Below are 12,936 nucleotides of genomic sequence, written 5' to 3'. Positions count from 1 at the left end.
TCAGGATAGAATAAGTCTCTGCCCTTGTGGAGCTTACATTCTCCACAAAGAGGTGGGGGACTAAGGAAAACAATAAGTAATATATAATGTCATACTGTGAAAAGTATGGAGATTAGAAAAGGAAAGCAGGATAGAGAGTAGAAATGATTGGAGGAGAAGCTATTTTATATACTTTGAAGCTGCATTATTCAGTAAAATTTAGGTTTGTTAATGTCTTTATGATGAAGTGACACTTATAATTATAAAACATCATTTGTTAGCTGTATGAATACTTCATGCCTACTTTGTCTGATAATTGATATAGCCATACCAGTTTTGTTTTAACTATTGTTTGCATGACAAAACTTTTTCTGTTCCATTATTTTCAACCTGTTTATGTCCTTATGTTTAAAAGTGCATGTCATGTAAACGTTTTATACTTTGGTCTTGTTCTTTTATCCAATCTTAGAATCTTTGTTCTTTAATTAGAGTGTTTAGACTATTTATTTTTGGTATAATCACTGATACAGTAGCTTTTATTGCTATTTTTTTGCCAATTTTTTCTTTATTCCTTTATTTTCTCCTTTTCCTACCTTCCTTTGGCTAGGTAAAGTACTTCTTACTATTCTATTTTATCTCTTTTATTAGCTTTTCAGTTACACCCGATTGTATTATTATTTCAGTGGTTACCCTACAGATTATAATATCTGTATTTCACTTATTATAGTCTGTGCTATATTAATGTTTTTGCTACCTTCTGAACAATGCAAGGATTTGAAAACAGTTCAATTCCATTTGCTGCACCTCTACTCTTTGTGCTATAGTTATATATTTTGTGGTTATAAATGTCGGAATATCTATGCTTTCAATAGTCAGTGTTCTTACTTGTTTATACATACATTTTTTCTTTGCACTTTTTTTTTTTTTTCGTAGTTTTGTGCTTCCATCTCAATTCATTTTTCTTAAGCCTGAAGAACTTTTAATATTGCTTATGCTGCAGGCCTGGGGGCAGTTAACTCATTCAGCGTTTGTTTGAAAGGTCTTAATCACACCATTTTTGAAGGGTATTTTCCTTGGCTATGGAATTCTAGATTGGCAGTTTTATTTATTTGGCAACTTAAAAGTTAGCATTCTGTTGTCCTCTGATTTTCATATTTTTTGTTGTAAGTCAGCTTAAAACCTTTTTGCTCTTTGTAGGTAATGTGTGTTTTTTTTCTGGCTGCTTTTAGGATTTTCTCTTTATCTTTGTTTTTAGCAGTTTGACTGTGCTGAGTGTACTTATGTTTTTCATTTTATTTATCATGCTTGGGGTTTACTGAGCTCTTGAATCTGTGGGTTGAAGTATTCCATCAGTTGTGAAAAATTATCCATTCACATATTGCTTCTACTCTATTATCACTTCTCTCTTTCTGACACTACAGTTATAAATATACTTTACTGTTTGTGTCCCATGTGCTTTTTATTTTCTTCCCTGATCTTTCTGCTTTTTTTTTTCTCTCTGTGCATCTGTTTGGGTGTTTTCTGTTGACCCATCTTGCAGATTTATCAAGCCTGCCTTCTGCACTGTGCAGTCTTCCATTTAATCAACCCAATTAATTGACTTCAAATATTGTATTTTTTAGTTTTACAATGTCCAGTTATATTTTATAGATTTCATTTTTCTTTTGAATGTCTCTGTCTTTTTACTCTTTCCTCCCATTTAAAAAAAATACAGCTGGCAAACATTTGAATTATATAACTAAGTCTAACATCTGCATCATCTGTGGATCTGATCCCATTGCCTAGTTCTTTTTTTTCTTGATTACCAGTCACATTTTTCCTGGTCACACTTCTTTCTCTCACTTTATAGGGCTTTTAATTTTTTCCCCTTCTGCAGGAGAATGTTTATAAAAGAACTGAAGGATTGAAGTTGATGTCATTTTCCACCAGGAGAGAATTTGCCTTGTTTTTCTGTTAGGCATTTTAGGGCTTGATTACCTCAATCCATGGAGTTGGGCTTGGGTTGCAGCTTTTGTTAGACTCAAACTTGTTTCAAAAGTCTTGGGAATAAGACTTGTATTATGTGACAGGCCTTGCAAGACTACCAGAGATGTCATTCAGCTTTTCTCTCCAGCCCAGCCTCTCAGCAGGAAGACTGTTTTACATAGGACAGGCAAAGAAGGTTCTTTGAGAAGGTGACATCTGATCATGGACTTCCATTAAGTGAAGGAATCAAGCCATATGGGGGGGAAAAGTATTATGGGCAGAGGGAAGAGTACGTACAAAAGTCCTTAGGGAAGAATAAGTACATCAAGGATTTCAAGAAGGCAGTGTTTCTGGAGTGAAAGTGACCAAGGGATAAAAGGGTAGGAGAGAAATTCAGAAGATAGCAAAGAATCAGATCATACCTGTATGCCTCTTGGGACTTTTGTTCAGAGAGTGATGGGAATCCACTGCAGGGCTTTGATGAGTAGGAAGAGTGGCAAGATCTGGACCTGTTTTTCTTTCTTATTTTTTAATTAAAAAAAAATACTTTGGACTTAACATGTCTAAAACTGAGTGCATAACCTTTCCTTCCTGGATCTGGTCGTCTTTATATATCTGAAAATAGAACTAGCATTCAGCTAGCAATGCAGATCAGAAATCTAGAAATTACCTCCCAACCCCTCTTCCTTATGCTCATATCCATTGTGTCATCACGTCCTGTTGATTTTACCTTCTGATTATTCCTGGAATTTTTCTACTTTTTTTCATCAGTGTATTAAAAAAAAGTAGTTCTCATTTCTTTGTCTCCAAACTTGTCTGCTCACATTTGCTCTTGCCTGACCTCAAATTTATTTTCACAGTGTAGCCAGACTATATTGTGAAATACAGTGATCCTGTCAGCAGCAGCAACAGCAACAACCCTACAGTATAAACCCTCCAATCCCATAACACTACACCATTGCATTTAGGATAATGTGCCCAACAAAGCTCAGCATCTTTGGTCAGTCCTATCTAGCCAGTCTTTTCTTCTTAGTCTCTGTCAGCTAGGCTATTCTTTCAGTCCCCTTATACCTAGCTGCCAGAGGTACAAGTTATTAGGGTGCATATAAAGGTATATAGACATTCAAAAGATAAAATAATAGTTATTCATTCTGCCTGGAGCACTCTTCCTTTTTCTGCTGCGTCTAGTTGTTTCATACACTACAAGTAAGAATTTTCCCTAGGAAGCCTTTCTAGATTTCTGTGATCAGGACAACCCCCACTGTTATCCGCCCCCTTAGTTTACCTCTTTATAGAGCTTATTAGCACAGTTGGCATTTGAATTGTTTGATTAACGCTTGTCCTACTGCCTCCAACATTGTAAACTACATGAAGATGGAGGTGGTGTTTCTTTTTTTTTTACTAGTTTATCTCTAGCACACAGCACAGTGCCTAGTGTACATAGCACTCAAAAACGTTTGTTGAATAATCTAAATTTACTTTATTAAAATGTAGATAAATAAGACATTAAAAATTGTTTGATTTAAGACGAAGAAGTCTGTTAATTTATTGTGCCAGATAAACTTACTAAAAGCTTTACATACACTGTCATCTCATGTAGTCCTCACTGTAGCTCTGTGGTCATTGATGGTATGCCCTTTAACAGATGTGGGAACTGAGGGTCAGAGATTGTAATGGTTTACTCAAGATTCCTCATCTCTAACGTGATGACTGAGGGGTCGATCACATGTGTTTTACTCCAAAGCTATGCTCTTTCGGTACTACCTCAAATATTAATCATCAAACCAACATTGATTGAATAAATATTAATAAGTCTTAAAGAAGTAGTGACATAATTCTCAAATTATGTTGGAATTTCCCAGTCAAGGTGATAACCTAGCATTGGCCACATTTTATTGGATACTCTGTTACCTGTTTCCCTACATTATCTCCCATTGTGAGAAATGTGTATTATCAACATTTTATAAAGAAACCTAGACTTGCCCAAAGGTCACAGAGTAGAGCCAGAGTTGATGGTCTGAAGTAATACTTACGCCATTGGTTTGGACTAGAATTTAAATAACTTACTTAAACCCAGGCTGCTTTCTATTTATTGAAAGCATATAAAATGCTTCAGACAAATCTTAGATAGTGATGGATAAAAATGTAAATTTATTTACTTTACATAATTTACATTCTTTGGTGGATGGGTTTAACTGGTTCACTAGGTAGTCTTCTGCGTATGCCCCTTGGATGCCCCTAGTTATCATGAAAAAAATCCTGCAGAGGTGATAATACTGTTAGCCCCTTATAGATAGTATGTGGATGTTTGGAGCTTGGGTGCATACCACACATGTTCATTTGGGAATTGAGATCAACTTGGCTGAAGGGGAGAACTTTATCTGCGTTGTGGTTGGGTAGTGGGGAGATGCTCTTGCAGAAGTATTTTGGGAGAACATAGTTTAGGGCTTTGAGTTACAAAGCCAGTTAAGGGAGCTACCGATGGATTTTCAGAGCAAAAGAAGGAAGCTAGGAGATTATTAGGACTTTTCACATGACAGCTTTAGAAGGGTGTGTAATACAGTTTAAGGGACTACAATATAGTTTAAGGGACTACTAGCATAGTAGTTTGCTCTGAAGAAGCAATTACCTTGTTTTTAAGCCTCAAACTGTTCATAACTAGTAATTGTTAGACCTGAGTTCTGTAGTTCCATTATTCAAATAAACAGACAACGTTCACAGTAAGTAACAGCCAGCTGAACGTCGTTTTTGATTTAAAACATTACACAGGTACTTCCTAAATCCTTTCCCATAGAAAGGAGGTAGAAACAACACAGGCATTCAGAGCAAAATATGAAAATCACCCTTCGTTTCACCTGATCAGGATTTCAGTCTCACTTCCTTGCTTATATATACCTGTATATCTTGTTTTTATGTAAGTGGGACCATACTATACCCTTCTACAACTTTTTCCTCTACTAAATGTTTTTATAAAGCTATCAGCACATATGAGTTTATTGCATCCTTTTAACAACTGCATAAGGTTCATTGTATACATATGCCATGATTTATTTAATCACTGTTCTGTTGATGGGCATTTGGGTTATTTACATTTTTCACTGCTACAAATGATGCAGTAAATGATCTTTCCTGTTAATGTCTTTGTGCTGAAGTGCCAGATTTCCTTGTTCATATTCTTTGCGCATTTTTCTATTTAGCTGTTTGTCTTTTTATCATTGTTGTTGTTTATCTCTGGGTAAAAAGGAAGGAGGTAGGGATGGGTTGTGGACTTTAGCCACACCATGTTACATTTTGTTACAAAAATATACTGTAGTTTTTGGCTAGCATATATGCTAAAAGTGAGCTTACGATCTTTCCATGAGCTCTTTACATATTCTCACATTATTCACTTGCTCGTTAAGTCCGTGGAAGATATCTTCTAGTTAGTCACTTATCAATGAGCTTTTTTTTTGTTTTTTGGCCACACACCACACAGCTTGCGGGGGATCTTAGTTCCCTACAGGGGATTGAACCCAGGCCAAGGCTGTGAAAGCACCAAGTCCTAACGTACTGGACCACCAGGGAATTCCCATCTTTAAGGTTTTTTTAGTGGTGTCGTCTGTCATATAATGTGAGAGTTTTTCCTCTTTGTGAGCTCAAATCTGTCAGTATTTTTCAATATGGCCTCTGAGTTTTGTGCTTACTACAAGATTTTGAAATTATTTTCCTGTTTTCTAATACGTACACTTTTTTTTTTTAACATTAAATCATTTACTCTACCTGGGGACTACTTTTGTATATTGTGTGTAATTATGGTCTAACTTAATTTTCTCCTAAGTGTATAGTTACTTTTCTTAACACAGTTTATTGTGTAGTTTCCTTTATCTCCACTGGTTTGAAATGCTACAGGTATCATGATGTAAATATCTTTACTACCTGGACCTGGTTTTGGACTCATGTTTCATTGATCTCTTTGTCTCTGCCTATAACCAATATATAATGTAATTACTATACCTATATAATAAGTTTTTATATTTGGTCTGAGAAATTTTCCTAAATTTTAATTTTAACAATGTCTTATTTGTTATTCTTGGCTATTCTTGTCATTTTCTCTTACTCAAAATATCAACATCTTTACAATATTGAGTCTGCCCACTGAGATTTTTTTTAAAGTCCTTCCTTTCAATATAGTTTTACTATTTTCTTCATAAGAATAGGCTTTGCATCTTAAAAAATATATTTTATGAATTTTATTGTTATTGCTAACATTGTTATTCTATTTTCTAACTGGTTATACCCACTGTGTATGTTTTCAGCCACTTTGCTGAACTTTTTATTAGTTGTAAGACTTCTTCATTTAATTGTCTTGGATTTGTTAGATAGATAACACTCTCTGCAAAGAGTTTTGTCAGTATTTCAGATGTTCTGATACTTATTTATCATGTTTTTCTGGTCTAATTGTGTTGGTTGGCACTTCCAGAGCATTGTTAAATAGAAAGCAGCCTGTCTTTTTTCAGTTTAAGAAAGTTTCTATTACTGTCTAATCAGAGTTATTAAAAAATAAAATCTGGAATGTGTGTTGAATTCCATGTTTGCATGGCAGTTTATGTTTTAAAAAATATATAATTGTCAGTGTAATTAATTATATAAATAGATTTCATAAATAGAATCATCCTTGCTTGCTTTGGTAGGATTAACCCAGCTTGGTCATGCCATTAGATTCAGCGTGGTAACATTTTACTCATTATCCTTATATTCATGTCGGGTATTGAGACTGGTTTGTGATTTTCTTTGTTGTGTTCTCTTTACTCCAGTATTGGTATGAAGGGTTTTTCCAGCCTTTAGAATTAAGTTGGAAAGGTCTCTCTATTTGTCTGTGAAACAGTTTATATAATGTAGGAATTATTTACTTTCTGAAATCTTGATAGAGCTCACATTTTACATTGTACATGGTGCTTTTCTTAGTTTAATTTTTTCAATTTTCAAGTAAAAAATATTTCCAGCATCCGGGAAATAATGTAGCAGACCATCATGATCTCATTCTCCAAGTTTAAAAGATGTTAATACTTCACCATATTTGTTTCAATTCTCGATAACTCCCCCCCACCCCAACATGCGCGCATACACACGCACATGCACGCACACACATGCACGCACATGTGCACAGGCACGCACGTGCACACACACACACACACTTTGCTCCCTCTGCCAGTGAGCAGTAAATTCTCTCAGGAATGTTTAGGAAGCAGTGTTTCTTTATTGTGTTTTAAGAATAAACATTCCATAATTGTGTCATAGATGATGTGGAGTGATTGCATTTGTGTCTGTCCTTTCGTGGGGAGGAGAAACTCACTTTATGTAAAAACTACATTCCTGTTTTTTTTTTTTTTAAGAAGTTGTAAAATACTAAAAGGTATAGTTAAAGCTTATAACCTTTTTTGATTCTTACCCCCCTTCTTCACTAAGCAGTAAATATCCTGATATTAATGTGTATCATTCCCATGCATGTTTTCATCCTTCTTTTACATATGTGTATTTTAAAAAGTGCATAGGAGTATTTTGTATATTTTTAAATTTTATGGGAAAAAATCCATTGTATCTATAATTTTGAAACCTATTTTTACTCAGTACTGTGTCTTTGAGGTATAGGTATAGCCATGTTTGTTACATGTTGTTCTATATTTTCACGATTTAACATCTCTGAAATTAGGATGCTTCCTAAATCACGATGTATTAAATTTGATGAAGTTCTGTAAATTCCTCTTAATTGCTTTTGTAAAGTATTCTATTGTTTGACTATACCACAGTTAATCCATTCTTATAGCAGTTAATCATTTTTCATATTTTTATTCTTATTATCAGATTGTTTACACTTTCATTATTACAGCCAGGGCCAAAGTGAGCATCCTTCCTGTCTCATAAATGGTTATTTTGAATGGGAATGTTGAGTTTAATGAATATGGGTATTCTACTTCCTAGGTATTGCCAAATTACATTCCAAAGTGGTTGTCTTACTTTATACTCCCACCAGCAGTGTATAAGAGCTGTTATTTGCTTTTAATTTTTAGATTTGAATCCCTTTGAAATTAACTTTGTGTGTGGTGTGAGTTAGGGTCTTACTGTATCTTTTTCTAATGCATAGCCATTCACCTCAGCACTATTACTTACTACATAGTTCATTCTTTCTACTTTGATTTAAATGCCATAGCTGTCATATACCAAGTGCCTTTATATGTTGAGAATATATTTAAAATAATATAATATTTATGTTTCTAGGCTCTCTTTTGTCTTCCATTAGTTTATGTAAGTACTCCTCCAACTAGTATATTTTCATTACTGTAGTTTTATAGTAGGGCATCTCCCTTATTACTACTGTTCAAAATTGTTTTGGCTATTTTTGTCTTTTTACACCTGCACATGAATTTAAAATCAGGTTGCCAAATTCTGGGAGAAGTCCTTAGGATTTTTACTGGAATGGCATTGAATTAAAAGAAATTTTTTTTTGGAGAGAATGGTCATTTTTATGATATTGAAATCTTTCCATCCATGAATTGGGTTGGTTGGTGTCTTTTATATCCATAAGTAAAAGTTTACTTCACAGCAATCTTGCAAACTCTATTTTTCTTTAAAATTGCTTTTTCTCATTGTTGCTGTTAGATAAGGAACACTGGCTTAGTCTATCCTCACTCCTTTACCCTTACTCCTTTGGGGCCTAAAAGCTTTTTTAGGAGCTGAAGCTTTTATTATCTTTTTAGCTTCTTTATGGTTAGTTAATCCAAGTTTTTCAGTCTTCCTGAAGAGAAATTTTGGTAACTCATGTTTTCCCTAGCAGTTGTGCATGTCTAGATTTAAAAATTTGTTCAAGTAGGCTACTTTATTTCGTAAATCTCCTCTGCAGCATCTCTTATATATTTATTTTTTCTGGGTTCAAAAAAATTTTTTAATCTTTTTTTTTCCCTCTATCCTTGGATTTTCTTGACTAAGAACCTGCTTTCGTTTTTATTGATTGAGCATTTTGTTGTTGTTACATGTTATTTCTGTAATTTCTGCAATAATCTTCATTCCTTTTTTCAAATTTATTTGAATTTATTAATTCTTCTTTTAGTCTCTTGGGGTATATACTCAGTTCATTTACCTTTAGTCTGTCTTTAATAATATATACATTTCTCTTCTGACTATGGCTTGATTACATTCCAAAGGTTTTGTTTTGTAGTGTTCCCCATTATTATTCAATTTCTAAATAGCTTATAATTTTTCTTTTGAGTCTTAAGCTTAGTGGGACTTTTTCTCCCAGCAGACTTTTAAAAAATTTTGAGTAGATAGGGTTGGGCATGGTGGTGGTGATTTTGTTATCTTTTTGTGATTAATTTTAATTTAACTGAATGTAGGCTAAGAATGTCCCTTGTGTAATTTTACATCTTGGTCTGTATTGAGAGATTTTTGTTGTCTGTATCCATATGTGCCTGAAAAGAAGGTTTATTTAGGTTTATTCACAGTGTTTTGTGTACCAACTTGTGTGTATGTATGTGTGTTTTAGATTGAGCTTGTTTATTGGGTTATTTAAATTTATATATCTTGGTTTTATCATCTGTCAAACCTGTTAGTTTAGGAGATAGTTCTTTTTTTTTTTTTTTTTTTAACTTCATATGTTTCAGAGTTCGGGTCTTAGAAGTTCTGTGACTGATATAAATATTTGATACCCCTTTTTTCAAGCTTCCCTCTGTCATTTTGTTTTATATCTGATTTTAAAACAGCATATAGCTATCTTTACTGGGTTTTTTTTCCCTTCATTTTCTCTGTTCTGTTTCTGGAATTCTTTTTAGGTATTTAGAGTTTTTCGAATTGTCTTCCACATCTGAACTTTACCTTTGCAACGCTATTCTCTAGCATGTGTTTTGGGCTATGGTTCACTTAAAAGATTTTTCTTTCCAGAATTTGCCAAAATTTTATGTTTCTTTCTCTTGTGGATTTATCTGGAGTATGTGTGCGTGTTCTTATCCGCTTTCATTTTATGAGGGAAGATAGTTGCCAGCACCTAATCTTCTGTCTGGATCCAGTGGAATTCCATCTTCATTCCAGCACTTATGTTGTGTCCCTACCCATTTTCTTTTTGTTTGCTGGGGAAATGAAAGTTTCTTAAGCTTATACTTAATGCATCATCTCTGACTGAGCCTTCCAGGGCCGCTTTAAAGAAAACAAAACAAAAACTATCTTTAGCAAGTCTGGTTATGTTACTGCTGCTTATCACTGTAAGTTGGAGTCACTTCAGTTCCTCGGGGGCTTCTGCTGTCCAGTTTTACAGAATTGTTATTGTAGATCACCAGTGACCAAATCCAGTCCTTTCTTCTCAATCCTCTTTCTCCAGGACTTCTCTATATCACTTGCTTTTTGACTGGCCCTTGTGACACTGTTAGAATAGGATTTTCTTCCTACCCTTCTGAATATCTGTTATTTTCAGTAGTGGTTTTTCTTTTCACCCACTCCTTAATTGGCATTGTAACTTAATGTAAGAGTTATGAACTTTCCTCTTTCTAAAGGCAAAAAAGTTTTGCTGAATTCTGCACAGTAGAAATTGTACTTTCAGTATCCATTGAGAAAATTTATATAAAGTCATAATAAGTAGAGCCACATCACAAATATATTTAACTTACTAATTTTAAAACCTAATTCCCCTGAAAGATATGACTCTACTAGCTTCTTTAATCTCCTCAGCAGCATATAATAAGGTTGAATAAGTGGAATTCCCCGGTGGTCCAGTGGTTAGGACTCTGCGCTTTCACTGCCAAGGGCACAGGTTTAATCCCTGGTTGGGGAGCTAAGATCCCACAAGCCAAGTGGTGTGGCAAAAAAAAAAAAAAAGATTGACTAAGTGTATAAAATGCAAATATTTAAATAAGATGAAGTAAATATTGCAAGAAGCAATATCTACCTATTTTCCATTCACCAGTGTTTTCATAGCTATCTTAAAGGCAGAGTTGTTTGGATACCCTGACATCCTTTTGTGCCTTTCATAGGTTTAGGGCATTGATTCTCAAATTTTAGTGTGCATGAAAATCACTGCTTGGGGTTAAGTATATAAAATCATGGGAGATGTAAGGGATTTTAAGGGTACTTTCAGCTATACCCAAGTTTGTATGGCAACTTTAGATTTGCCACAGTAAGTTTTTATTCCTATCTACATACATTTGAATGATACTACTACATATATGGAAAATACATTTATTGAAACTTTAGATGTAGGTCTGTTCATTCCATGTGATACTCCAGGTATAAAGGAAAGTGTAGACAAATAGCTATAACAGAGCTTTCGTTTTACTGGCTCTGCAGATGTAACAGATGTATGATCTTAGGCAAGTTATTTTACTTGTCTGCACTGCAGTTTCCTCATCTGTAAAATGGGAGTAAATAGCTTAAAAAAAAAAAACCTCAAAGTGTAGTCAATCAAAGTATTTAAAATAGTGTGTGTAAAAAAAAAAAATCTGTGGATGATAAAGTCCTCAGTTATCAGTAATTCAGTTATTGGGATCTTTACCCACTTTTGGACAAGAGGGTAATTGTTGGTCCTTAAAGAAAATACATTTAACTGCAAAAGCAAGATACAGTCATGGGGAACTGAGAGTTCCATGTAAATGTGTGTATATTAGGGTATCTATATTATATTTACTGCTTTGGAACAGAGGTAGGGAATATACAAACTATGTTGCCGTCTTCTGTCCACCTTCGGTGGTTTCTCAAATCCTGACCATTGCTCATTGTCCAAATGATAGTTCATCTTGCGCACTGATCTTGTTGGATTTTTTTCCCAACATTTAAAAATTGTGGAAAAATTCACAACAAAATTTACCATCTTAACCATTTTTTAAGGGCATAGTTCACTGGTATTAGTTACATTCATAGTGTGCAGCCAGCACCACCAATTTCCAGAACTTTTTTTTTTTGAAAAACAGAAACTCTATACCCATTAAACAATAATTCCCCATTTCCCCCTCCTCCCAGCCCCTGGCAACCACCATTCATCTATCAGTGGACACTTGAGTTGCTTCCACATTTTAGCTATTGTGAGTAATGCTGCTGTGAACATGGGTGTTACAATTATCTCTTCAAGATCCTGCTTTCCGTTCTTTTGGGTATATACCCAGAAGCTGGAATCTGAGTCATGTAGTAATTGTTTAAAAATTTTTGAGGAGCCTGCATACTGTTTTCCACAATGGCTGTGCCATCTTACATTCCCAACAGTGCACAGGGTTCTGGTTTCTTCACACCACTGATTCTGTTTTGATTCCTATTTATTATATCTCTGCTGTAATCCAAACCAAACCTGAATCTGAGACTAAGCCCTGTGCCTTCTGCTTATGACCTGTTAAACTTCAGCTTTTCCTTTTAAATGGCCCAACTTGATACCTTGGGTATAGACCTTCATGGAATCTTATTTATCCCACTGTTTAAAACCAGAAGACTTTTTTTTCTTTCCATACCAGTGCAACCATTGAAAAGGATTAAAATAAGTAGAAAACAAGAAAACTTCATATTGAGTTAAGCAAAGAAACAGCCGTAAGTGTATGCCACAAATTACAAAGAATATCAGTGTTATTTTATATTAAAATAATTTTTAATTTTTATAAATAATGTACATAGTTGGGAAAATCTAGTATTATGGAGTGGCCTTCAATAAAATGTCTCAAACTCTCAGAATAATAAATCTCCTGAATCCCAGCCCCAGCCCCACCCCCGTGCTTTCCCCTGAACCTCTCCCTTGGAGCTTTGTCTTTCTGTGCAGCTCTCATTCTGGATTTTCCTTCTCTTAGAATCTGTTTCCTAGATCTCATGTCATCCTCTTAGATTATTTCCTTACTTTGCTGGAATTCACCTTCAAGTAAACTCCTAAGAAAGAAAAGGTTATGGGAAGGAAACTTTGTATTTGAATATCTGAAAATATATCTATTCTACATTCACATTTGTCATTTGTCCTGAATACAGCTCCCACCTCTCGTTGGAGAAGTGTCAGTGGCACTG

This window comes from Monodon monoceros, unplaced genomic scaffold (assembly GCF_005190385.1).
Source record: "Monodon monoceros isolate NGI ecotype Baffin Bay Population unplaced genomic scaffold, NGI_Narwhal_1 Super_Scaffold_8, whole genome shotgun sequence".
NCBI lineage: Eukaryota > Metazoa > Chordata > Mammalia > Artiodactyla > Monodontidae > Monodon > Monodon monoceros.
The sequence above is the reverse complement of the archived record's forward strand: the minus strand, read 5'-3'. Positions refer to the sequence as shown.